The sequence below is a fragment of the Hemitrygon akajei genome, chromosome 7, assembly GCF_048418815.1.
Source record: "Hemitrygon akajei chromosome 7, sHemAka1.3, whole genome shotgun sequence".
NCBI lineage: Eukaryota > Metazoa > Chordata > Chondrichthyes > Myliobatiformes > Dasyatidae > Hemitrygon > Hemitrygon akajei.
Window position 1 is genome coordinate 133430179 of NC_133130.1, and position 12965 is coordinate 133443143.

At 43.2% G+C, this 12965-nt stretch overlaps 1 protein-coding gene across 9 annotated transcripts in view; it reads right to left on the reverse strand.

The window, feature by feature from the left end:
* The window catches only part of pitpnm2 (phosphatidylinositol transfer protein, membrane-associated 2), a 316594-nt gene that overhangs the window by 243117 nt on the left and 60512 nt on the right, over positions 1-12965 (reverse strand). Inside the window, exon 1 of one of the 9 annotated variants that reach the window (XM_073051988.1) lies at positions 10201-10365. The exons of 6 other annotated variants lie outside the window; for them this stretch is intronic. The gene's annotated coding sequence lies outside the window, so the exon portion shown is untranslated. 2 more of the 9 variants (XM_073051987.1, XM_073051989.1) reach the window with 2 other exon arrangements.

Consider the following 12965-nt stretch of genomic DNA (forward strand, 5'->3'; position numbering starts at 1 on the left):
AGATGCCAGACACAGTCATTTGATTCCAAACAATTAGTTTATTGAGCATTACAGCATGTCTCTCTGGTGCTTCCTGCTCCCCGCCACCTTCCTCTTTTCCCAACCATAATTCCCCTCTCCCTGCCCACTTCCCTCTCTCAGACCACAACAGAAACCCATATTAAGAGTCAGGTTTATCATCACTCACATATGTCATGAAATTTGGGCTTTTTGCAAAGCAGTAGTACAGTGCAATACATAAAATTACTACAGAGCTGTGCAAAAGAATTAGGCGCCCTAACTATATATATGTGCCTAAGAGTTTTGCACATGGTAATTATATATGCACTTTGATAATAAATTTACCTTGAAATTTGAATTGCATCAATTGTTAGTGACTCTAAAAGATTGTCTGGCAGAATCTTCACCTGCTCAAGACATGAAGACATGCTCTACCCACGAACAAAAGATTTTCACTGACAGAGGCAATTCTTAGTCTCAGCACTAGATTCCAAAGTATCCACAATAGTAATCATGCCAACTACATTTCTTTGCTGAATTTTCCTTTACATTATACCAAAATGACCTGTTCTCATTAAACCTTCACATCTTAATTGAATGATTGATCAAATCTTAATGTTGCCAGGACTTGAGAAACTGAGTTACAGAGAAAGGCTGAATAGGTTAGGACTTCATTCCCTGGAATGTAGAGAATGAGGGGAGACTTGGTAGAGGTATATAAAATTATGATGGGTATAGATAGAGTGAATGCAAGCAGGCTTTTTGCACTGAGGCTAGGGGAGGAAAAAACCAGAGGACATGGGTTAAGAGTGAAGGGGGAGAAGTTTAAAGGGAACATTAGGGGGGGCTTCTTCACACAGATAGTGGTGGGAGTGTGGAATGAGCTGCCAGATGAAGTTGTAAATGCGGGCTCACTTTTAACATTTAAGAAAAACTTGGACAGGTACATGGATGAGAGGTGTATGGAGGCATATGGTCCAGGTGCAGGTCAGTGGGACTAGGCAGAAAAATGGTTCGGCATAGCCAAGAAGGGCCAAAAGGCCTGTTTCTGTGCTGTAATGTTCTATGGTTCTATGGAAGAACTTTGGTTATTTTTTTCCACTGGTGTTACCAAAAAGATTCACAATCTTAAGCAACACAAACAAAATGCTGGAGGAACTCAGCGAGTCAGGCAGCATCTATAGAAATGAAGTGATGAATGGATTTCCAGCATCTGCAGAACTTCTTGTGTTTAAGTTTTTTTTTTGCACAGAAAACATTAGATGCCTGGACCAGGCTGCCGAGAAGGTGGTGAAACCAGATACAACAATAACCTTTAAGATGCTACTAGACAGACACATGAAAATGCAGGGAATGGAGCAATACGGGTAATATACAGGCAGAAGATGCCGCAGGCCTGTTTCCCTTGTTTGGTGGTATGGGAGCTGCATAGCCTCGGTTGTAGCAAGGACTAGGCCTCAAGCTGCAGGCTTGCCTATTGCTGCAGACCAGGAGTGGTGACTCTGGATGCGGTGTAGCATGCTGTCCATGCCCAGTTGGGGGGGCAGGCCTCTCCCACTGATGCTGCCCTCCAGTGTTTGAATTTCGGAATAACAGGCTGAATTGCAGTGGCTGCCAGGAATCTGTACGACAATCAAGGTGTGGGACACATGGGAAGGGGTGCTCGACTGAGGTACATTAAATATGAGAGTATAGAATGGGCAAGGAGGTAGGATAGTTTTCTCTCCATAGCAGGAGCAGATAAACAGGTTGAGAAATTAACAGGAATTGGGTGGGGGGGGGGGGTGGGAAGTGTCCTTCTTTGCCCAGAGTGGGTGAGTACCTGGAACAGACTGCTAGAAAGTGCGCTAGAAGATGACTCGCGGACAGTGTTTAAGAAATGTCTAAGTGAGCACTTGAATGGAGTTGATACTGATAGTCAAAGTGGACGTGGCGGGCCAAACTGGCCTGCTTAAATGCTGCATGACTACTTTTAAAATGAATGAAGATTCTGTTAAATAAAACGCCTGAATGTGGCATAACAATGCTCTGTTCGAGTGACACATTAATTGCTCTTTAGTTTTACCCAAAAGCTCAAAAAAGAAATTGCAACATCCAGTTTCAAGCTCGTAACAAGCCTGCTGTTTCAGTACAGTGGAAAAAGGGGAGAAAGTATTGATTTACAAATTTAAAAAGTGGCAGGTACAACAGAATACAAGTACTGTGTAAGGTGTGGAATATCTCAATAAGGTTCAACAGTGAGAAATGCTTTGGTATCTTCTACCAATCGTCAGAGATAAAAGGAAGCATGGAATCTGACAACCTCATACGAAGATTCTTTCACAGAGACAGTTATCATTTTAATTACATTATATCCAGCAAGAATGTAAGAAAAGTCAGAGAGTGGGTAGTCTCTGACAACCAAACCCAGCTCCAAGCCTTCACGTGTGGCTTAGCTACTAAGCCTGGTGGAACCATTTCTACAGACAGGAGAAAGGGCAAAAGTGGGAAACTGGTGCCTTAAAACCAGTCACTCTAGGCAGATGGAGTTCACCAGCCGTGGTTGGCAGCTCAACTAGGAGAAGGAAAACTCTGATCTCAAACCTCCACTGCTTTGTGGCTATCCCCTCTCATGGAGAAGAGTTCTCGAGCAAACCCCTGAGGAAAAATCAGGAACCGGAATCCCTAAAGTCCCAACATTGAGTTCAGCACTGACTGGCAACTCCTAGTGCTAAACTATATCAGTTACTGCCGTTCCTTTGGGTTCATCAGCCATGTGGAGAGAGGGAGCCTGGTGGACAGGCAACAGCTCCTTCTCCATATCGTACTGCCTTGGCTTGCGTATAGACTGATGGCGCTGCACTAACAGCATAGACAGTTAGGACACAACACCCGTGGTTGACCTCGATCAATGAAGGACCTCAATATAAAAGCAAGGATGTAACTATGAGGCTTTATAAAGTACTGGTGAAACCTCACTTAAAGTATTGGAAACAGTATTGGGCCCTTATCTAAGAAGGGCTGACAAGGGAGAGAGTTCAAAGGAGGTTCACAAAAATGATTCTGGGACTGAAAGGTGAAGCCTTTGATGGCTCTGGGCCTCTACTCACTGAAATTCAGAAGAATGGGGGGGGGGGGATCTTACTGAAACCTAACAAATGTTGAAAGGCCTCAATAGAATGGATGAAGGGATGTTATTTCCTATGGAGGGAGTCTAAGGCCGGGGGCACAGCCTCAGAACAGATGGATGTCATTTTAGAATGGAGATGAGGAATTTCTTTAGCCAGAGAGTGGAATCTGTGGAATAAATCTGTGGAATTTATTGCCACAAATAGCTGTGGAGGCCAAGTCATTGGGTACTTTTAAGGCAAAGGTTGATAGGTTCTTGATCAGTCAGGACATGAAGGGATACAGGGAGAAAGCAGGAGATTGGGGCTGAGAGGAAATTGGATCAGCCATGATGAAATGGCGGAGCAGACTCAACAGGCCAAATGGTCTAATTCTGCTCCTATATCTTATGGTCTTATTAAGAAAAGCAATGATTGAAGTATTTTTTTAAATTATCACTTATCTTTTTTGTTGAAGATCACACCTGGTTGAAGTCCAGTTAAGGACATACTGAGAATTTGACAGATGTTGGTTCCACCAGACTACAAGGCTGAATATAAACACATCTTTTCAGGAAAGAAATTGGTGAAAAAGTGCATAAAAAGCAACTATCTACAGTAGTTATAGATCCTCAATGTGCACACTGAATCAAAATTATCCAGAAAACTACAGACATCTGCACATCTCATTGGATGAGTGGAGATACAGTACCGTGCCAAAGTCTTCAGCACATTTATATAGCCACGATGCCTAAGACTTTGGCACAGTACTGTATTTATCAACATGGAGTGAAGAGTGAGCTTGTAAATCTGGTGGGAGCAAAGGATGCTGGGAATAGCAAGGGTGGAGCACCATGGGTGGCGTGTGGGGCAGGTGGCAGAGAAGAAGTGGCAGGGGTTAGTTTGGTGCAGGTGCAGACACACCCAGCCCTGAGACACCAGGCAAGATCATTTGATTCCAAACAATTGGTTTATTGATCATGACAGAATGTCTCTCTGGTGCTTCCCACTCCCTTCCCCTCTTCCCCAACCATGATTCCCCTCTCCCTGCCCCCTTCCCACTCTCAGTCCACAATAGAGACCCAGATCAGAATCTGGTTTATCATCACTCACATATGTCATGAAATCTGTTTTTTTTTGCAGCAGAACAATACAATACATAAAGTTACCACAGTATCATGCAAAAGTCTTAGGCACCCTAGCGATATATATGTGCCTGAGACTTTTCACAGTACTGTAGTTAGAAAGTTCTTCCAAGGAGATTAAGTGAATTCCTCAGCAAAATGGCCTTCTTTTGTGCTGTGTAGTTTTTCTGTCATGAAAGTTCAAATAAAGTTCCACAAATTGGCTCTCCTTTGTCTAATGCAGGAGTTGTCCTCTCTGCTGTGGGTTTGAAACAGAACCAACAGCCTACGAGTTGCTCTTGTAGCAACAGTATTTAGTGATTACTCCAGGGGAGTGACCCCCAACCCCCTGGGGGCGTCAGTGATTGCAATGCCATCTAAAGTCAATAGTAGGTGGTTAACTTCTCATGCACTCACCTTTACCGTCGCTAATGTTTTAATTAGGTGGCGGGGTGGAGATAGGTCTCTACCAAAGGAGATGTAAGGCACTTCTTTGCTCAGCCAGCCTGCAGGTTACCCATGAGCAAGGTGTAATCCCCCCCCCCCCCAAAAAACAGGGTCACGTGAAGCCATGGGAGCAGCTGGTACATATCACAAGTCCTGGTTATACAACCACTGACACCAGACATACAATCTCTAAACAGTATTGATAATGGCTGGGGTCACCCACCTTTGTAAACACACTGCCCAGAAGGTGACAAAAGCAAACAACTTCTGTAGAATTTGCCAAGAACAATCATGTGTTGTCTGGCTGAATCACGGCCTGGTATGGAAACACCAATGCCTTTGAACAGAAAATCCTATTCGGCTCAGCACTTCACGGGTAAAGCCCTCCCAACCATTGAGCACACCTACATGAAATGCTGTCATAGCAAAGCAGCATCCATTATCAGGGCCCCACCACCCTGGTCAAGCTCTCTTCTCACTGATGCCATCAGGTAGAAGGTACAGGAGCCTCAGGACTTGCACTACCAGGTTCAAGAACAGTTACTACCCCTCAATCATCAGGCACTTGAACAAAAGGGAATAACTACACTTACTTGTCCATCATTGAAACGTTCCTACAACTAATGAAATCATTTGAAGTACTCTACCTCATGTTCTCATTTTTATTGCCATTTATTCTCATTAATCCTATTATAGTCACTATTCTATAGAGTTGCAGAGTATGCCCACATTAAAATGGATATCAATATTGTATCAGGTGACATATACGTACTTTGATAATAACATCTACCTTGAACTTTGGTCATAGACCACAAGCGCCCAAGTCATAGAAGTCACATAATAATTATGAATATTTTAATATGACAAACAATTTTATTTTAAAATTAGTCATTTTTAAAGCAATCTCCAGTCTAAGTGTACAAAATTAGCACCCTCTCAAACCAAACCTTGTAATTCTGCCTAGATGACATTGAACTGTTATATCTTAGATACAAAATTCCGAACACTGAACAGTTTTCTTCAGTGGAGAAGCGTATCAGACTTGCATCTTGCATTGCATTCCGGGGCAAATCTCCGACAGATCCAATTATAACATTAATTACAATCACTGAGATAAGCCAGACAGAAATACATTTGCTCATCTCACACAGCTGATACCAATGAAAGAGAAGGTCACATATCTGTAGAATATCAGCGTCAGGGATGGCCTCGACCCTTTGCTTGCCGTGTAGGTCAGAAATGGCTAACAGACCATAACACCTCCAGCTTCAGCAAGTGCTGACAACTGCCAGACAGGGTGAAAGAAAATTCCTTCAGGTAAACCGCCACTGCTTTCAATCCTGTGACTGCATGTGGAACTTCACCCAGCTCCCTCCTCCCCGAGATCTTTCTGGAAGAGCTCTGAATTTCAAATAGAAAAGGATCACCTGATGCTTTGCATGAAATTCTAACTTGAGAATTAAGAGTCCGTAAGACATAAGAAGAGGCCATTCGGCCCATTGAGTTTGCTCTGCCATTCCATCATGCCTGATTTATTACCTCGCTCAACCTTGTTCTCCTGCCTTCGCCCCGTAACCTTTGATGCCTGACTAACCAAGAAGTAAGTACGGTATATGTTCTTGTTGGCACACACATATCCACACAGGTTTTAATGAAGTCAGTGACAACTGTGTTATATTCATTCAGATCTGAAGATGAATTCCTGTACACTGTCCAGTTCACCAACTGGAAGTCATCCTGTAAGCACCCCTCCACCTCCCTTTTCCTGATTCTGAACCTATCAACCTCTGCTTTAAATATACCTGATGACTTGTCCTCCACAGCCAATGAATTCCACAGATTCACTACCCCTTGGCTAAAGAAATTCCTTCTCATCTCTGTTCTAAAGGGATATCCCTCTATTCTGAAGCTGTACCCTCTGGTCCAAGACTCCCCCACTCCTCCATTCTGCTGTTTGGTCTGAACAACAACTGAACCTCTTGATCATGTCTGCAAGCTTTTATGCATTGTGCTGCTGCAACACGATTGGTTGATTAGATATTTGTTTTAAGAAGCAGGTGTAGAGGTGTACCTAATAAAGTGCCACTGAGTGTATGTGTTTAACATTAATGTTTAAAATTCATTCTAACCTTGCTTTAAATGCATCAAAAGCCATTTGTTACCTGAGTAAAGCACTAAAGATTCATGGAGAATACTGCCAATGACAGTTATTTGATCGCACAAAAGCCATCATGTGTTCAGCACTGTTTGCTTGTGTTTGACCGGTCTCCCACTCTTCTTCTGACCACCAGCAAGTGCAGGAGTGTTGGGTCCAAAGCCACCAGTTACTGTCCATGGCCAACGAGCTCCTGGACGGGCTTCACTCACCTCAGTGCTGAATAGCCTCCGTCGCTGTGGACTCTGTTGTTCATGTTCCATGTAATAGTTATTTATTTTACTATTTGCGCAATTTGTCCTCTTTTACACGTTGGATATGTGCCATTCTTTGTTGTGTGTGTTTCTTTTTGTGAATTCTATTGTGCTTCTTTGTGGCTGCCTACAAGAAGATGAGTCTCAAGGTTGTATATGGTATACATACTTTGTCAATAAATTTGAATGTTGAACTGTGCATTGGCTGGGATGAAGTTAATGTGCACAACTCTGCTCTGGGGTGCTTCTGAGATGCTGAGTATTTTTGATTTAGAGTCATAGAGTCATAGAAAAGTACAGCAGAGAAACAGGCCCTACGGCCTATCTAGTCTGTGCCAAAACATTTAAATTGCCTGCTCTCATCAACCTGCAGCCAGACCATAGCCCTCCATGCCCTGACTATCCACGTACCTATCCAAACTTCTCTCAAACGTTGAAATCGAGTTTGCATGCACCATTTGCACTGGCAACTCATTCAACATGCTCACAACCCTCTGAGTAAATAAATTTTCCCTCATGTTCCCCTTAAACTATTCACCTTTCACCCCTAAACCATGCCCTCCAGTTGTATTCTTATCCAACCTCAGTGGAAAAAGGCTGCTTACATTTACTCTATCTATACCCCTCATATTTTATACATCTATCAAATCTCCTCTCAATCTTCTAAGTTCCAAGGAAGAGTCCTAACCTATTCAATCTTTCCTTATAACTCAGGTTCTTCAGTCCTGGCAATATCCTTGTAAGTTTTCTCTGCATTCTTTCAACCTTATTTACATTTTTCCTGTTGGTAGATGACCAAAGCTGCACACAATTCTCCAAATTAGTCCTCACCAACATCTTAAACAACTTTAACATAACATCCCATCTCCTGTACTCAATACTTTCTTTAAATCTTAAGTGGTTTATACATTGTTTTTAATAACCTGTGACAAATTAGCAAAGGGCCTTAGTGTGGCCATTTCTGGGACTCCCATTTTAAGCAGCACCCCAAAATTTTTGCTGAACTGAGGAAATACTGAGGTGCACATACAAAAGCTGCTGTAAGTTCAGCTAACAGGCATTTTACTCCAAACCACCCAGCCACAAACAGCAGGTTACAATTTACCACAAATTTTAAAAATTGCTACAAACTTTAAACTGAATAGTTAATAAGCTTTATTTAAAATGACTAAACTCAAGTTGTCGTCTTATTATTTGAAAAAAAATGCCCACTTGTAAAATGCCCGATAAAGAGCAAAGTTTTGTAAATCTTATCTGTCTCATTCCCACTACACCACGGGTTCTCAACATGGGGTCTACGGATGCCTCGGTTAATGGCAGGGGTCCACATCATAAAAAAGGTTGGGAACCTCTGTTCTACACAAACCGAAAATAGGTGCAAAGTGCTGGATACACAGAACATAGAACAGTACAGGCCTTTGGGCCCACAATGTTGTGTTGAACCAGCTAAAAAGTAAATCAAGAAACCTCCAAAAACGAATCCTTCCTACCTTCACAATGTCCATATCCCTCCATCTTCCTCACATCCACGTGCCAATCCAAATGTCTCTTCAAAGTCTCTAATGTATTCGCCTCTACCACCACACCAGGCAGCACATTACAGACATCCACCACTCTCTGAGTAAAAAACTTACCAGTCACATCCCCTTTGAACCGGCCCCCTCTCGCCTTCAATGCATGACCTCTGGCATTAGGCACTTCCGCACTGGGGAGAAAGATACTCTGTCTACTCTAGATAGATAGTTAAAAATCACTGACAAGTATGTAACCTCAGGTATTTAAAATTCACCTTAATATTATAGAGACAGAAGTGGGATAGAAATAGGCCAAGCTTCATCCGAAACAAAAAGCTGGATCTCCTGGTAGCCACCCGTTTCAATTCTACTTCCCATTCCGACATGTTAGTCCATCACCTCCTCTACTGCCAGGATGAGGCCACACTCAAGTTGGCAGAGCAACACCTTATATTCCATCTGGGTAGCCTCCAACCTGATGGTACAAATGGACTTTCTTGAGCTTACAGTAATTGCCCCCCCCCCCCACTTTACCATTCTCCATTCCTAGTTTCCCTCTCCCAATTTTTTCCTTACCCACTCATCACCTTCCTCTGGTGCTCCTCTCCTTCCTTTACTTCCATGGTCTTTTATCCTCTCCTATTAGATCCCTCCTTCTCCAACCCTCATCTCATTCACCAACTTCCCAACTCTTCACTTCACCCTCCCCCTCTCCTGGTTTCACCTCTCACCTGCCACCTTGTACATCTTCCTCCTCTCCCCTCACCTTCTTACTCTGACTTCCCCCCTTCCTGAAGAAGAGTCTCGGTCTGAAACGTCAGATGTTTACTCTTTTCCATGGATGCTGCCTGACCTGCTGAGTTCCTCCAGCATTTTGTGCGTGTTGCCAAACAGCACTCTTACAGATCACGAAACGCATCGCAGCACAGCTGAAAAAGGACCCCCCCCAGTCACAAACAAGAAGGCACTAACACTTCTGAACACCATGTCAGTCTCCAGTCGGCCTGAAGCTTCCTAACCTAACCTAATGAATGGTACAATGAATCTCCAGCGAACATTTCCAGGATATCTTACAGCTTTTCCTGTATGGAGTTCCCCTCTCTGGGGAATACTGACTATTTTACTGTCTAGTTGTAAATTAAAAATCCAAAAGCAGAGATTCATTTGAAACATAGAGAGGTATTTTTGTAAAGTTGAATGATACTATTTCATTAGAGATTTCAACCTCTCAGTATTTCGAACGTGCTCAGACTGCAATGGTTAAAAAGCCTTCCAATTAATCTCAGCAGCTCCTCCTGCACAGCCATCAACACAATACATATTGCACATCAAATCCATTCTGTGGAGACTAAGTTATTTAAAATTTTGACTTGTTGACATGATACATGGTGAGAAAGACCCACTGCAAAATCAACACGTTTAATCGGACCCAGATTAGATTTTGCTGTAGTAGAATAAACAGATTACCTTTTAAACATATTTTGAAACCTTGGCTACTCGAGCTTCATCAAATCTTTCTGAGGGAATTGGAGATACTTCCCATTATCTACCTCCTGCTGGCTCTAAGCAAACCATTACTTACAGCTCGCCAAGCGCAAGATAAACAAGCAAACGTCTCACTTCGGTGCGAGTGACACATTCAGAAAAGAAATTCTTGGCTGTCCTGGAACCATTGTAGCAGGTTCCCATGGAGAAGGAAGCTGCCCGGTAGGTGGGGAGAACGCCACGAGATACCAGCTTGAGGGAACAACAGCTAATCAGCACCACCACACTCCTCTCTGCAACCAGAACATTCCCTGAGCTCATCGGCTCCGACTGCATGCACGAGCTGTTTCCAAACCAATCACCGAGGCAGGCAGCTGGGTCAACTGAAGCAGCTCCTCCCCTGTATATTTATATATACGGATGGCCCACAGTTGAAAGCTTCTCATAAACACATAGACAAAGCTCTTCAATTAAAATGGAAAAAAAACTATATAACTGATCGAATGAAGTAGTGAATACTGATTTATTTAAATGGTTCAGCACAGACTAGATGGGCTGAAGAACCTGTTTCTGTGCTGTACTTTTCTATGACTCGATGAGATGATTTACTGAACGGCCGTGCTTCACAACACAAGGAAGGTCAAACTCCGTCAACAATGTTATCAGGACATTGGCAATTTGTAACTCCTCCATGGAAGGTCCCAAGCTCAGTTGAGAAAGGAAGAAGGTTGGGCTACAACCCCATCCCATAACAACACAGAGCCGCAGAAGCTCCAAATACCTCATCCCTGGGAGAGGAAGGATCTTAAGATGGAAACTTGAAAGACTGGCACAAGAAACAGGACTCTGGCAAACTACTGTTGGTGACTTAATGCCCCAATAGGGGTGATAGCCTAAAGCAAGTAAGTAACACCAGGACTGACGGCCACAGGCCTCACAACTAAAGGAGTGCATAGCCTCTGTGCCAATCGCCAACTTTTTGCTCAGCAGCTCATATGATTTGGACTCAAGGTCGGCAATCTAAATGGTTAGCTTTTTAACAAAATACTGGTGTACCAGCTGCACATTGCTGCTTTAAACTGGTGTTCTTCACAATAACAATAATAAACCGAAGGTTCATGCAGATTAGAATCAAAATCAGATTTAATATCACTGTTGGCATATGTTGTGAAATTTGTTGTTTGTCATAGCAGTACATCGCAATACAATATACTAAAAACCACAAATTACTGTTTGTGTGTGTGTATGTGTGTGTTTGTGAGAGAGAGCGTGTGTGAGTGAGTGTGTGTGCGTGTGTGTGTGATATATATATATATATATATACATAATTAAGTAGTGCAAAAAGAGAGCAAAAAGAAAATTAAATATTGAAGTAATGTATAGTGTCCATTCAGAAACCTGATGCCAGAGGAAAAAAGCTGTTCCTGAATTGTTGAATGTACATCTTCTGGCTCCTGTACCTTATCCTTAATGGCAGAAATGAGCATGTCCTGGATGATGGGAGTCCTTCATGATGGATGCCACTTTTTTGAGGCATCATCATTTGAAGAGGATGTCTTCAAGTAAGTAAACCACCTTAAGGTTGTTATAGCTGGGGATGGTAATGGGGATAAGCTCCCAGTGATGTGCATCTCAAACAGCTTCTGACAACCAACTCCAGTTCCTGGCCTTCACGAGTGGTTTAGCTACTAAGCCTGGTGGAATCGTTTCTACTGACAGAAGAAGGAGCAAAGCTGAGTGACTGGCACATTAAAACCAGTCATTTCAGGCAGATGCGAATCATCTGCCATGTTTGGCAGCTCATCTAGGAAAAGGTAAACTCTGATTTCAATCCTCTGCTGCCCTGGGGAAGGCTTCGGGAGTAAACTCTGAGGAAAATTTCAGAGCTAGAACCCTTTAGGAAGTCCTACGTTGAGTTCTACACTGACTGGCAACTCCTGCGATGCTGCTGATGCCAAACTGTTTCAGGTCTCTGCCGTTTCTTTGGATCCTTCAGCTGTGTGGAGAAGTGGAGTCTGCTGCATGGACAACAGTTTGCTCTCCTTATCATGCTGCCCTGGCCTGCGCACCACGTAGACAGCTGGGATGCAAGATCCATGGTCAACCCTGACCAATGGAGGGCCTCATATCTTCAAAGCTACTTGGTCATTAAGCACCGCAGAACATGAGATTGAAATCCAAAGACAACATTCCTTTCTGTTACAGAAGACTTGGACTGTATGACGAATGACAGCAATGAGGAAAATATCAAAGGAAAGGAAATATGAACAAGAAAGTAACACCCAGATGACTTGAAACTTTTACAACACTGTACCCTCTCACGATCACAGGTTGACCTTCACAAATTAAAAAAAATACTGATGGAAAAGCAAAATACTGCAGATGCAGAAAATCTAAAAGAGGATCTGGTGTGAGAAGAACAACCTAAGTCTGAATGTGGAGAAGACCAAGGAAATCATTGTGGACCTCAGAAAGGTGCAGAAGAATCATCCCCCTCTGCAAATACATGGCTCCTCCATAGAGAGAGTTAAATGCACCAAGTTCCTGGTAGTTCACATCATGGATCACCTCCCTGAACAAGAAGGCACAGCAGCGTGTTCACTTCCTTACGAGATTGAGGAAAGCGAGGCTCCCCACCCCCCACCACCACCACCACCATCTTAACTGTGTGTTACAAGAGCATCATTGAGAGCATCCTGACAAGTTACATCTCCATCTGGTATGGGAGCAGCCGAGCATCAGACCGTATGTCCCTACAAAGGACCGTGAGAACAGCTGAGAGGATCCTACCATCCACTGGGAACATTTATCAGGAGCAATGCGTATGTAGGGCTCTTAGTATTACTAAGGATCCCACCCATCCATCCAGTATCCCCTTCAACTTTCTAACATCTGGCAAG